The following is an 11484-nucleotide window of genomic DNA, read 5'->3' on the forward strand; positions in this document are numbered from 1 at the left end:
TGGGTTCGAGCCCCGCGTCGGGCCCTGTGCTGACTGCCAGCTCAGAGCCTGGAGCCTGTTTCAGTCTGTGACTCCCTCTCTCTCTGACCCTCCCCTGCTCACGCTGTCTCTCTCTCTCTCTCCTAGAAATAAATAAAACATTTAAAAAAAAAAATTTAAAAAAATAATTTTTCAAATGACTGTTCCTGAAATATTTGGCTTTTTCAAAAATATTTGTCCTCATCACATTTGTGAGTTCTTTCTCTACAGTATCTTCCATTTAAATATGTTATTATTCATCAAGGACCAATTTTGGCGCAGCTATGTGAGGCTGCTAGTGCAGAATTTTGTCTGATGGTAGCAAAATGGAAAATTAAACTGGAAAGGATCCATGCCCTAACCTTTTCCTATTAGCATTTTTCCCTCTTTTCTTGTTTCCTAATACCTTGGCATGCCCTGATCCTTTCAGCTAATGGAGCTGCTAATATGGAGGGGAATAAAATGACTGAGCAATTTAATCTCAAAGAAAAAATAAGTGCATTTGCTGATACGAGTATACAACTCAAAATTGAGAAAGGGTAACACACACACACACACACACACACACACACCAATAAATTAAAAAATAATGCATGATTCCCTTCAGCATAGTTTACCTGAGAACTGGTCATGAAACAAGGGTTATTATCTTGATCCTGAAATTAATGAGCATTTTAATATTGGGGATGTCACCTTTATATTCTGCGTTCTTCATTTTGTAGGTCATGAAATAAGATGTTGACAGATTGTTTCGTTCCTTTATTTCATCCAGAGTTATGAATAGGATATATGGCAATATAGGAATAAAGAGTAAGCCCCTTGCTCAAGGGTTACTTGAGCATAAGTAATAAGTAATAATCTCACAGTTCATGAGACTGAGCCCTGCACTGGGCTGTGTGCTGACAGCATGAAGCCTGCTTGGAAATTTCTCTCCATCTCTCTCTGCCCCTCCCATGCGCATTCTCTCTCTGTCTCTCTCAAAATAAATAAATATTTTTAAAAAGTAATTTGATTTTTTCCTAATTTCATTTTCAAATGATATGTTGCTAATATTTTGAAATTCAGTTAATTTTTATATGTTGATAGTGAATCCTGCAAGTTTGATAAGCCTGTTCATTGGTTCTCATAGTTTTCCCTTCCCTTGGGATTTTCTACATATGAAAATTACATAAGCTATGAAAAAAGAAGTTACTTCCTCAGATCGAATCTGCATGTTGTGATTTTTTTTCTTTACTGCAGTGTATGGAACCTCCAGTGCACTGTTGAAAATAAATAGAAGGAGTGGACATCCTCAATCTGCACACCCAGCACCCTGTACCTACTGGGCAAAGAACATCCTGAGCAGGGTTGACTGTTGAGTGTCCAATTTTCTCATTTCCATAATAAGTATCTTTTGTATCATGTATTTGCATGGTAATGATCCATCTGTTGGGTATAAATATTAAACTCGGAGATTATATCCAAACATGACTAAAGGCTTAAGAGTATAGATGACACTGAAATATTATGCATTTTAAAGAAAATCTGAAATCATTGAGAAAGAGAAAGAGAGAGAGGCAGAGGGAGGGAGGAGGAGAGAGAAAGAGGTGCTCAAATAAGACAACTATTTCAAAACAGAAAATTACTTTGTCTAGTAATACAATTTTAGGAAATTTACTTGTGTCATCTGCAAAATGGGGGATAATATAAGTAATGAGCTCATAGACAAAATTAAAAGATTAATAATGAGATACTTTGCCCAGGAATGGCACTTGGTGATTCCCTTCATAACTGTTAGCAGTTACTATTATTCAGGCAAAGCATTAACAATTCATCACATTGCCAATTCTCCTTCAAGAGGCAATACTTAAAACTTGCTGTATCTGTTTATCTTTAGGCCTGGAAACGTAAGAAAGAACAATCCCACTGAATTTAAATTGAATTTTCACTTCTATTTATTTCAAATTTCTATGGATCAAAATAATATTTTTTTCCTTCTTTTACTGAGATATAATTGTTATATAACATTATCTTAGTTTCAGGCATACAATATAATCATTGGATATTTGTCCATAAAAGGAAATGATCAGGACAATATGTCTAGTTAACATCTGTTGCCACATATAGTTATATTTTTTTGTGATGAGAACTTTTAATATTTACTCTTTTAGCAACTTTCAAATATACAGAGCTGTGTTATAAACTATAGTCATAACGTTGTACATTATATCTCATGACTTATTTTGAGTAATATTGATTTTATTCTGAGAAAAATACTTTAGCTACCTCAGAAATGGAAATACACTATGAGTTTTGACTTTTTAAGAATTTGTAAAATGAAACATATTTTTCCAAATAATGAATATATTTAAATGGCCCTTTGCCTAAGACTAATTAATAAATCTATTCTTAATTTGCCACATGTGTTATGTTCACAAAAATATGTTATTATTTTCAAATGACATTTCTCCTTAATATATTATATTTGAGAAAAATGTAATAGTAATATTTTTTTTTAGTCTAGTCAAGAATAACAAGGAAAAAAGTAAAATCAAAGGACAAATTATGGAATAAGGAAGTGCATGTATCAATAGCCATGTGAGTATTAAAATGTTTGAAATTGGGGCGCCTGGGTGGCTTAGTCGGTTAAGCGTCTGACTTTTGCTTAGGTCATGATCTCGTGGTTCGTGGGTTCGAGCCCCGCGTCGGGCTCTGTGCTGACTGCCAGCTCAGAACCTGGAGCCTGTTTCAGTCTGTGACTCCCTCTCTCTCTGACCCTCCCCTGCTCATGCTGTCTCTCTCTCTCTCTCCTAGAAATAAATAAAACATTTAGAAAAAAAAGTTTGAAATTATTATACATGCAAATTTGGCTAAAATATACTATCTAATAATAAGAAAAGTCTTCTAAGTAACAGAAGCCAAATTAGTACTTTAGCTGATGTGATGAAAAATCTCAGAATACACTAAAAAATAGTCAAAGAATTACCTCTAAAATGTCAACTAGCCCAAGATGGTTTTAAAGGAAATTTATTTCAAAATGTATAGAAAATTTTTACTTGATGTGAATTATTACAGAACACCAATGGTGAGGCATTCCCAGCCAATTTTTACAATGTGACAACTTCTAGTAGCAACATCTAATAGCCACTCTCCTCCAAACATACACATGGCAGAAGAGGTGAATGATAATCTGGATTTAAATGAAATAACCAAAATAATATAGCTACTCAGGGCCCAAATTTTGCTTTGTTTTTAGATTTTTATGAACTCAGCCCCATAATTTTCACTAAATGCTCAAATGCCTCCACTGAACATTTATACTTTTGTAATTTGAGTAAAGAAATGAATGTGAACAAAATTAGATGCCCTAAATAGAATGAACATCACTGGGTAATAAGAAGGCAAGAAGCCATTTTCAACATTTCACAGAGTACATACACATCTTACTTCCAGAATTATAGCACTAGATGTCACATGGATAAATGTTTCTGTCATTGTGGAGATGGCACCAAGGGACTAGAAGAGCAATGAACATCACATATCAGACCCATAACACTCACATTGAAAATGTGAAGTAGGTAATGAAATTTGATCACTGATAGTAAAATCAATGGATCTGTTAGCTTCAATGAATAAGGGTAAGATCGGAAATAATTTCTCTAATTTTCAAGGCTACTTGCTTTTTAAAAATGAAAATATTAGAAAGTCTAGTGTCTAAACCAAAGGAATGAATCTTAAATGTACAATTTCAGGAACTATGTCAAAGAATGGACAAAATCTTTGCCTAGCAGAAATCTTTCCTGAGTGCCTCTCAAATAAAACTATTTAGATGACTACCTAATCCATGTACATGTTAGACTGCCTTGCTTTGATATTTATATGATAGAGTAAATCTTCTGAATCCTCATTTGGCTCTATTTATGACACTATGTAAGGCCATATTTGAAGTTTATTATGACAGTCTGAATAGTCTATGAGGTAAATGTGATTAACTATGATGCCCATCTTTAATCACTCAGGTGATAAAAAATAAAATAATGACTGATAGGGCAATTGGAAAACATTGGAGACATAAAAAGTAGCAGATTTGAAAATCTGTTAAGTTCAGAGTTATTTCATCCATTAACATATGAAAACACTTAGCACAAAATTGAGGCTTAGTAGCTGTTTCTTCATCCTGTCAAGAGGTTTGTATAAATAACACACTAGGAGAAAGTTATTAATTATTTCCCTTCCTTCCATTTTATGATTATCTATAAGAATTTACTTTGGTAAGGCAGTTTTCTTCCTTTCAGTATGCATACATAGATACACACACAAATTATGCTCTAGTAATCACAATTTGTTTCTTACATTTTATTGTGAGCTTCTCATAGTCTAAATGCTTAATGCATAAATATGTTTATGGTTCAGTGCGAAGTTATTAACGTGTTAAAATATTTGAAAATATAGTGTTCAGAAGAGCAGTTTGAATTTTGTATTGCTTTAAACGTCGCAATACAAAACAGAATGTCACTGCATATGATCAAAAGGCAACAAATAAAATGGATTTTTAAAATGTCAGTGACTTGTATTTAGCAGTAGATATTTATTTTTTTCTGAATAGGTAAAATTAGCTTTCATGCAAAACAAAACAAAACAAAACAAAACAAAAAACCCAAAACACCAATTTATTTATTCCTTTCCTGGTGTTTAACTTAAGCGCCAGCACTTTTAAACATAAATTCATTCACAGTACTAGCTAAATATAAGATCATTTGGCATATACAGTGTGTGATAAGATACTAAATGTCAGATGAGATGGTCATTGTAAAAATTTCTTTCTGTATTAGTATGTATATTTGAAATTTCCATTATTTAATTAGAAGTCTCCATTATTTCATTAGATTCTACTATCCCTTCCATTCATTTTGTCTTCTCTCTCTCTCTATATATATATATATTTAATTGTATATATATAATTTTTTAACGCTTATTTATTTTTGAGAGACAGAGAGAAAGAGAGAGAAAACGATTGGGAGAGGTGGCAGAGAAAGGAGACACAGAATCTGAAGCAGGCTCCAGGCTCCAAGCTGTCACCACAGAGCCTGACACTGTGTTTGAACTCATGAACAGTGAGGTCATGACCTAAGCTGAAGTCCGATGCTTAATCAATTGAGCTACCCAGGTGCTCTCTCTCTCTATATATACATATTTTTTATGTTTATTTATTTATTTGAGATAGAAAAACATGTGCGTGCATGAACAGGGGAGGGGGTAGAGAGAGAGAGGGAGAGAAGAATCCCCAGGAGGCTTGGCTCTGTCAGTGAAGAGCCCAATGTGAACCCAAACTGTGAGATTGTGACTTAAGTGGAAATCAAGAGTTGGACATTCAATCAACTGGACCACCCAGGTGCCTCAAATCTTCTACATATTTTTGATGTGACTATTGCATGACATTAGTTCAGTTATGATGGAAATGGAAAAAGTAATTGTTAGAAATTAACAAAATGTTACAACTTAATGAAATGTTTACTTTCCACCCCCCCTTTTTTTTTTAATAAATCCAAAATATTTTAGAAAACTCAGATTAAGTCATGAACATTGCCTAAGCCATACCTTTTTTACTGTTTTGTTGTCTGCTTTGATATATGCAGATAATGTTTCATAGACTAACAGAAAGAGATGAATTTTGAGGTCAAGCAGATTTGAATTTTACAATTTCTTAACTTCTTGGGGATTCAGTTTCCCTTCCTCCAAAAATAAGGTACTAAACTTTTGATTCCTAGCCTGCAAAATGGGGATAATAATTTCTGACTTTAGCCAACATGGAATACTCTACTAATGTACTCCATCCATGGAATACCAGGAAAATATAACAATTTAAAGCACATGCAACAGAATTCCACAACATTAACAACAGCAAAAATATATGTGTATGTGTGGGGGCCTGATATTCAGGACTGGGAATGAAGGAGGATCTCAAAACCACAGTGGGAAGTTCTTTTTAATGACTCTGTGGGTAACTGGGTGCTGAATAAATGCTCTGTGAGCAGGACATGAGGTATTATTAATCAGTAGGGAACAGAGACTGTCAAATAAAGTTGAGTTCTTCAAGGAAGAATGAAATATCTTAATATAATAAAGAACACCTACAAAATATCTTATAATTGATATGATATTTGGTGGCTAAAGACTATTTTCAGGACGCCTGGGTGGCTCAGTCATGTCTGACTTCATCTCAGATCATGATCTCATGGTTCGTGAGTTTAAGCCTTGCATGGGGCTCTGTGCTGACAGCCTGGAGCCTGTTTCGGATGGATTCTGTGTCTCCCTCTTTCTCTGCTTCTCACTTACTTGTGTTCTATCTCTTTCTCTCTATCAAAAGTAAACAAACATTTTTCAAAAGGACTGTTTCCTCCCAAGATTAAAAACATAGCTCTCATCACTTCTTATTCTGCAACACACTGAATTCATAGTATAATAAGGCAAACAAAAAATGTGAAATGCGTATATCTTAGAAAAGAAAAAAAATGAAGCTATTCATAATCAACATGATTCTGTATTAAAATGGAAAAACTCAGTTCTTTTCTACTGTGTGTTTCTTCCCTGTGTGTCTTCTTTGCTACTCACACAAAACACTTCACTTTTGATCACTAAATGTGTGAAGGTTTTTCTCCATATCAACAAACAATTCTTGCATACCAGCAGGGTGTCCAGGAAATTCAACTCAATTCTGACACTACCTTACTGTGGGAGATAGCATTCCATAGGCTAAGGGCTCAGTCCTATAAGAATGCTCCACCAGTTCAGATGCCAATCTTAAGTAGTAGGCCTCTAGGTTACTGGCAATTTCTGTCCAATTTGGCTAAAAAATAGTAGGTTCCCATGGTCCTCTCCTCAAGTTTGATTAATTTGCTAGAGTGGCTTGCAGAACTAGAGAGACACCTACTTATGTTTACAGCTCATTAAAGGATATGATAAAAGATACAGATGAACAACTAGATCAAGAGACACAGAGGGTGAAGTCTGGGAGGGTCCTGAGCATAAGAACTTCTGTCTCCCAAGGACTTTGGGTGTGTGATCCTCCCACTATGGTTGTATTCACCAAACTAGAAGCTCTCCGACTCCCCTACTACTGAGATTTTATGGAGACTTACTCACTTAGGCATTATGAATTATTAGTTCCATTTATAGCCCCTCTCTCATCTTTCAAGGATGGTGGGTGAAGCTGAGAATTCCAAGTTTCTAGTTATGGTTTGGTCTTTCTGATAACAGTTTCTCATCCCGTAGCCTACCCAGAGTCATCCTATTAGAATAAACATGCTCCTAGTATTCTTATTACTTAGGGAATCACAAATTTCAGAAGCCCCATGTCAGGAAATGTATCTTTCTTATTATAAATCAAAATATCGCACCTATATAGAAAAATCCTGAAGAATCATCAAGAGAGCTATTAGAACCAATATTAGTGCTGGAAAGTTTTAGGATATAAGGCTTATATGCAAAAACCAAGTGCCACTGAAAAATGAGCAAGTATAAACTAGAATTAAAAATTAGTACAAAAAATAGTACTAAAATGTATTATGTTGCATCCTACAATACACTCATGAAAGATTTCAAAGATTAGCTCAATAGCTCAGGAGATATACTGAGATCATAGTTTGGAAAAATCAATATTGTTAAGATGCCAGTTCTCCCCAAGTTTATCTACAGATTTACCACAATTCCAATCAAAACCTCAGAATTATTTTTCACAGAAATCAGCAAGTTGATTCTAGAATTTATGTGGAAAGATAAAGGATTGAGAGTAATCTACATGATTTTGACAAATAATTACAAAGATGGAAGACTCACAATTGGATATCCATATAAAAAACCAAAAATGAAAATTTCAATATCTAATTTTATATAAAAATCAACTCATAATGGATCATAGACCTAACAAAAATTCCTAAAACTATAAAACTCCTGGAGAGATATAGGAAAACATCTCTGTAACCCTGAATTAATTAAATGTTTCTTGTATATAACCACAAACACACACACCTAACAGAAAAAAATAAGGAATTGAATTTCATCAAAATTGTGAACTGCTGCTCTTCAAAAGATAATGTTAAGAGAATGATGACACATGACATCCAAAGGGAAAAATATTTTCAATAATTCATGTAATAAAGGATTTGTAGAAAGAAAATATATAGAATTCTCAAAATACAATGAAGCAATATTCAAATCAATAAAAAGTGGTAATTTAAAAAATTATTTTTAAGAAAGATACAAAGAGAAAGCAGCGGAAGGACAGAGAGAGAAGGAGGCAGAATCCTAAGTAGGCTTCACACTGTCAGCACAGAGCTCAATGAGTGACTTAACCTCATGAATCAAGTTCATCATCTGAACCCAAATCAACAGTTGGATCCTTAACCTACTGAGCCACCCAGTTTCCTCTGAAAATGGCAAAATTTTTGAACAAACAATTCCTCAAAATAGATACTCTGGTGGCAAATAAGCACATGAAAAGATGCTCAGCCTCAGTAGTCACTAAGGAAAAATGAAAATTAAAACCACAATGATATATTATTACACACTTTTTAGAATAGATCAATAAAAACCAAAATAAATTAACAATCCAATAAACAGACACAACAAAACAAAAATTATCCATACCAAGTACATGCTTGTATGCAGAATTGGAATTCCTATCTTTTTGGGTGGAAACATCACGTTATAGCCATTTTGGAAAATATTGATTTTGTTTTAAGCAGGAAAATGTGATCCAAGTCCAAGAAAATGCAGTCAATAAACTAATCCTCTAAGAGCCCAGATGTTGAATTTATCAGAGAAACATTTAATTTTTTTTAATTTTTTAAATTATAGTTTATTGTGAAGTTGGTTTCCATATAACACCCAGTGCTCATCCCAACAAGTGCCCTCCTCTATGCCCATCACCCATTTTCCCTTCTCCCTCACCCCCATCAATCCTCAATTTGTTCTCAGTATTTAAGAGCCTCTTATGGTTTGCCTCCCTCCCTCTCCTTAACTATTTTTCCCCCTTCCCGTCCCCCATGGTCCTCTGTTAAGTTTCCCCTGTGATTTTTTTATATAGCGAAATATGAACTTATTCTCCATGAGTTTGACTTGGGATTTTATCCCTTTTCTCTGAGTACACATGACTGGTCAAAAGGGATGCAAGGAAACAGGATTTTGCATAGAAAAATTGCTATGGAATATGAGTAAAGTTCATACTAAATGAAATAGAATTAATTAATAAGTATTAATAAATGAAAATTTAAAAAATAAAGGTCAAATAGTTATATAAATCAAAACTAATTGGAAATGTATAATATGAAAAATATTGGAATAGTCAAAAAGAGCTCATTATGAACACATAGCAGAATGAACATAGCCAAAGAATAAATTGGTATACGGTACCATCAAAGTGAGGAAGCGTACTATGAAAACATTACAAGTCCTAATTTAAAAAATAAAAAAAACTTAAGACACATGTAAATATTATAACTATGAATCCAGTAACAGGAAAAACAATAAATCAAAGGGAAGATTTGAAGAAATGATGACCACAGAGTTTTTTAAAAGCAAAACAATATGAAAGAAATCATGCTATAATATAAGAAAAAAAATTAGGGCAGCTTTTTAATAAAAGCCATGGTTAGAAGAAAAAAAATAAAGTGATATTTTCAAGGTTTTGAAGGAAATAAGTTGCCTCCTATTATTTTATTTCTGGTTCATCGCTTCTCGGCCTTTTGGCTAAGATCAAGTGTAGTATTTTATTTCTGGTTCACTATCTTCACAATAAAACATTAAAATATAGTATTTCAGACATAGAAGACAGGAGAACAAATAAGAAAATGAAGAAATCTAATAAACTATGTAACAATCCCTCACCATCCTCTTATATGCACATGCAGGACTAAAATTCCATATGCCAGGGTGCCTAGGTGGCTCAGTCAGTTAAGTATCTGACTTTGGCTCTGGTCATGATCTCACAGTCCATGAGTTCAAGCCACGCTTTGGGCTCTGTGCTGACATTTCAGAGCCTACACCTTACTTCAGATTCTGGGTCACCCTTTCTCTCTGCTCCTCCCTTACTCACTCTCTGTCTCTCAAAAATAAACATTGAAAACAATTTAAAAAAGTAATTCCGGGGCACCTGGGTGGCTTAGTCGGTTGAGCGTCCGACTTTCGCTTAGGTCATGATCTCGCGGTTCGTGGGTTCAAGCCCCGCGTCGGGCTCTGTGCTGACTGCCAGCTCAGAGCCTGGAACCTATTTCAGAGTCTGTGTCTCCCTCTCTCTCTGACCCTCCCTTGCTCACGCTGTCTTTCTCTCTCCTAGAAATAAATAAAAATATTAAAAAAAATAAAAAATAAAAAATAAAAAATTAATTCCATATGCCATCACTAAGGCAGGGAAACATGGAGGTGAGAGTATGCCAAGGAGATTTCGTTTTTCAGGGAAACATTATAGCTATTTTAAGCATGGATAGAGGAGAAATAAAGGTATTATTAGGGGAAACATCAAATAGAGATGAAATGATTAATTTTCAGTCCAGCAATTGCAATTCATTCTATCTAGTTGAAGGCACTAACAAAGAAGATAAAAAGGGAGGAGCAATAAAAATTTATAAAATATAAAGCATGAAATAGAGACATATGTCTAAATATGACAATAGTCATAAGAGATTAAATGGATTAACTTTAAGAATCCAAATGGAGATACTCTCAGACTAGACAATCACATGAGATTCAATACTTTGTAGTTTAAACTAACAGATTTTAAAATTTATCTAGAAAAAAGTTAAAGGATTAGAAACATATTACGGGCAGTGAGAAGAAAGCTTGGGTAAAACATTTAATTTCCAAGCAGAATACAATTTAAGATGAAAAGCATAAGACATAAAGACCAATATTATGCTCTGATAACATAAAAATTATGAAGATAGTATTGCAATGGCCTATGTATATGCATCTATTAGGCTTCTTCAAAATAGCACTAACTAGCAAAGATCAATATTTATGTTGGAATTTTAATTACTGTCAGAAAAAAAATAAAGCCAAAAAAAAAGTAGAACTTTTGTGTGTATATGGTGTGTGTTTAAAAAGTAAGATCCTATCAGTGGAGACAGACAGACAGACAGATAGAAAGATAGACAGATAGATGGTAGATAGATAGATAGATGATAGAGAGATAGATACTATATGAGATATAGAGGAAGCACTACCCTTTGAATCACATTATAAAAATCAGCTGTATTGAATGCCAAAGAAGTCTGAAAAATGTAATAAACATCAGAGTGTACTCAGAACCGCAGGTGGGTTATTTATTTTTATTTTAAATGTTAGAGGAGTGCCTGGGTAGCTCAGTTGGTTGAGTGTCTGATTCTTGATTTCGGCTCAGGTCATGATCTCTCAGTTTGTAAGATCAATGCCTATGCTGGGCTCTGCGCTGACAGCACAGAATCTGCTTGGGGTTCCCTCTCTCTCTCTCTC

At 34.2% G+C, this 11484-nt stretch overlaps 1 pseudogene; it reads left to right on the plus strand.

Annotated features, from left to right (window-relative positions):
- The first annotated feature begins 9724 nt into the window (after window positions 1–9724).
- Window positions 9725–9839, plus strand: LOC120221737 (annotated as a pseudogene).
- Window positions 9840–11484: the final 1645 nt, after the last annotated feature.

The sequence above is a fragment of the Hyaena hyaena genome, unplaced genomic scaffold (genome assembly GCF_003009895.1).
Source record: "Hyaena hyaena isolate Hyena2069 unplaced genomic scaffold, ASM300989v1 scaffold_810, whole genome shotgun sequence".
Taxonomy (NCBI): Eukaryota; Metazoa; Chordata; class Mammalia; order Carnivora; family Hyaenidae; genus Hyaena; species Hyaena hyaena.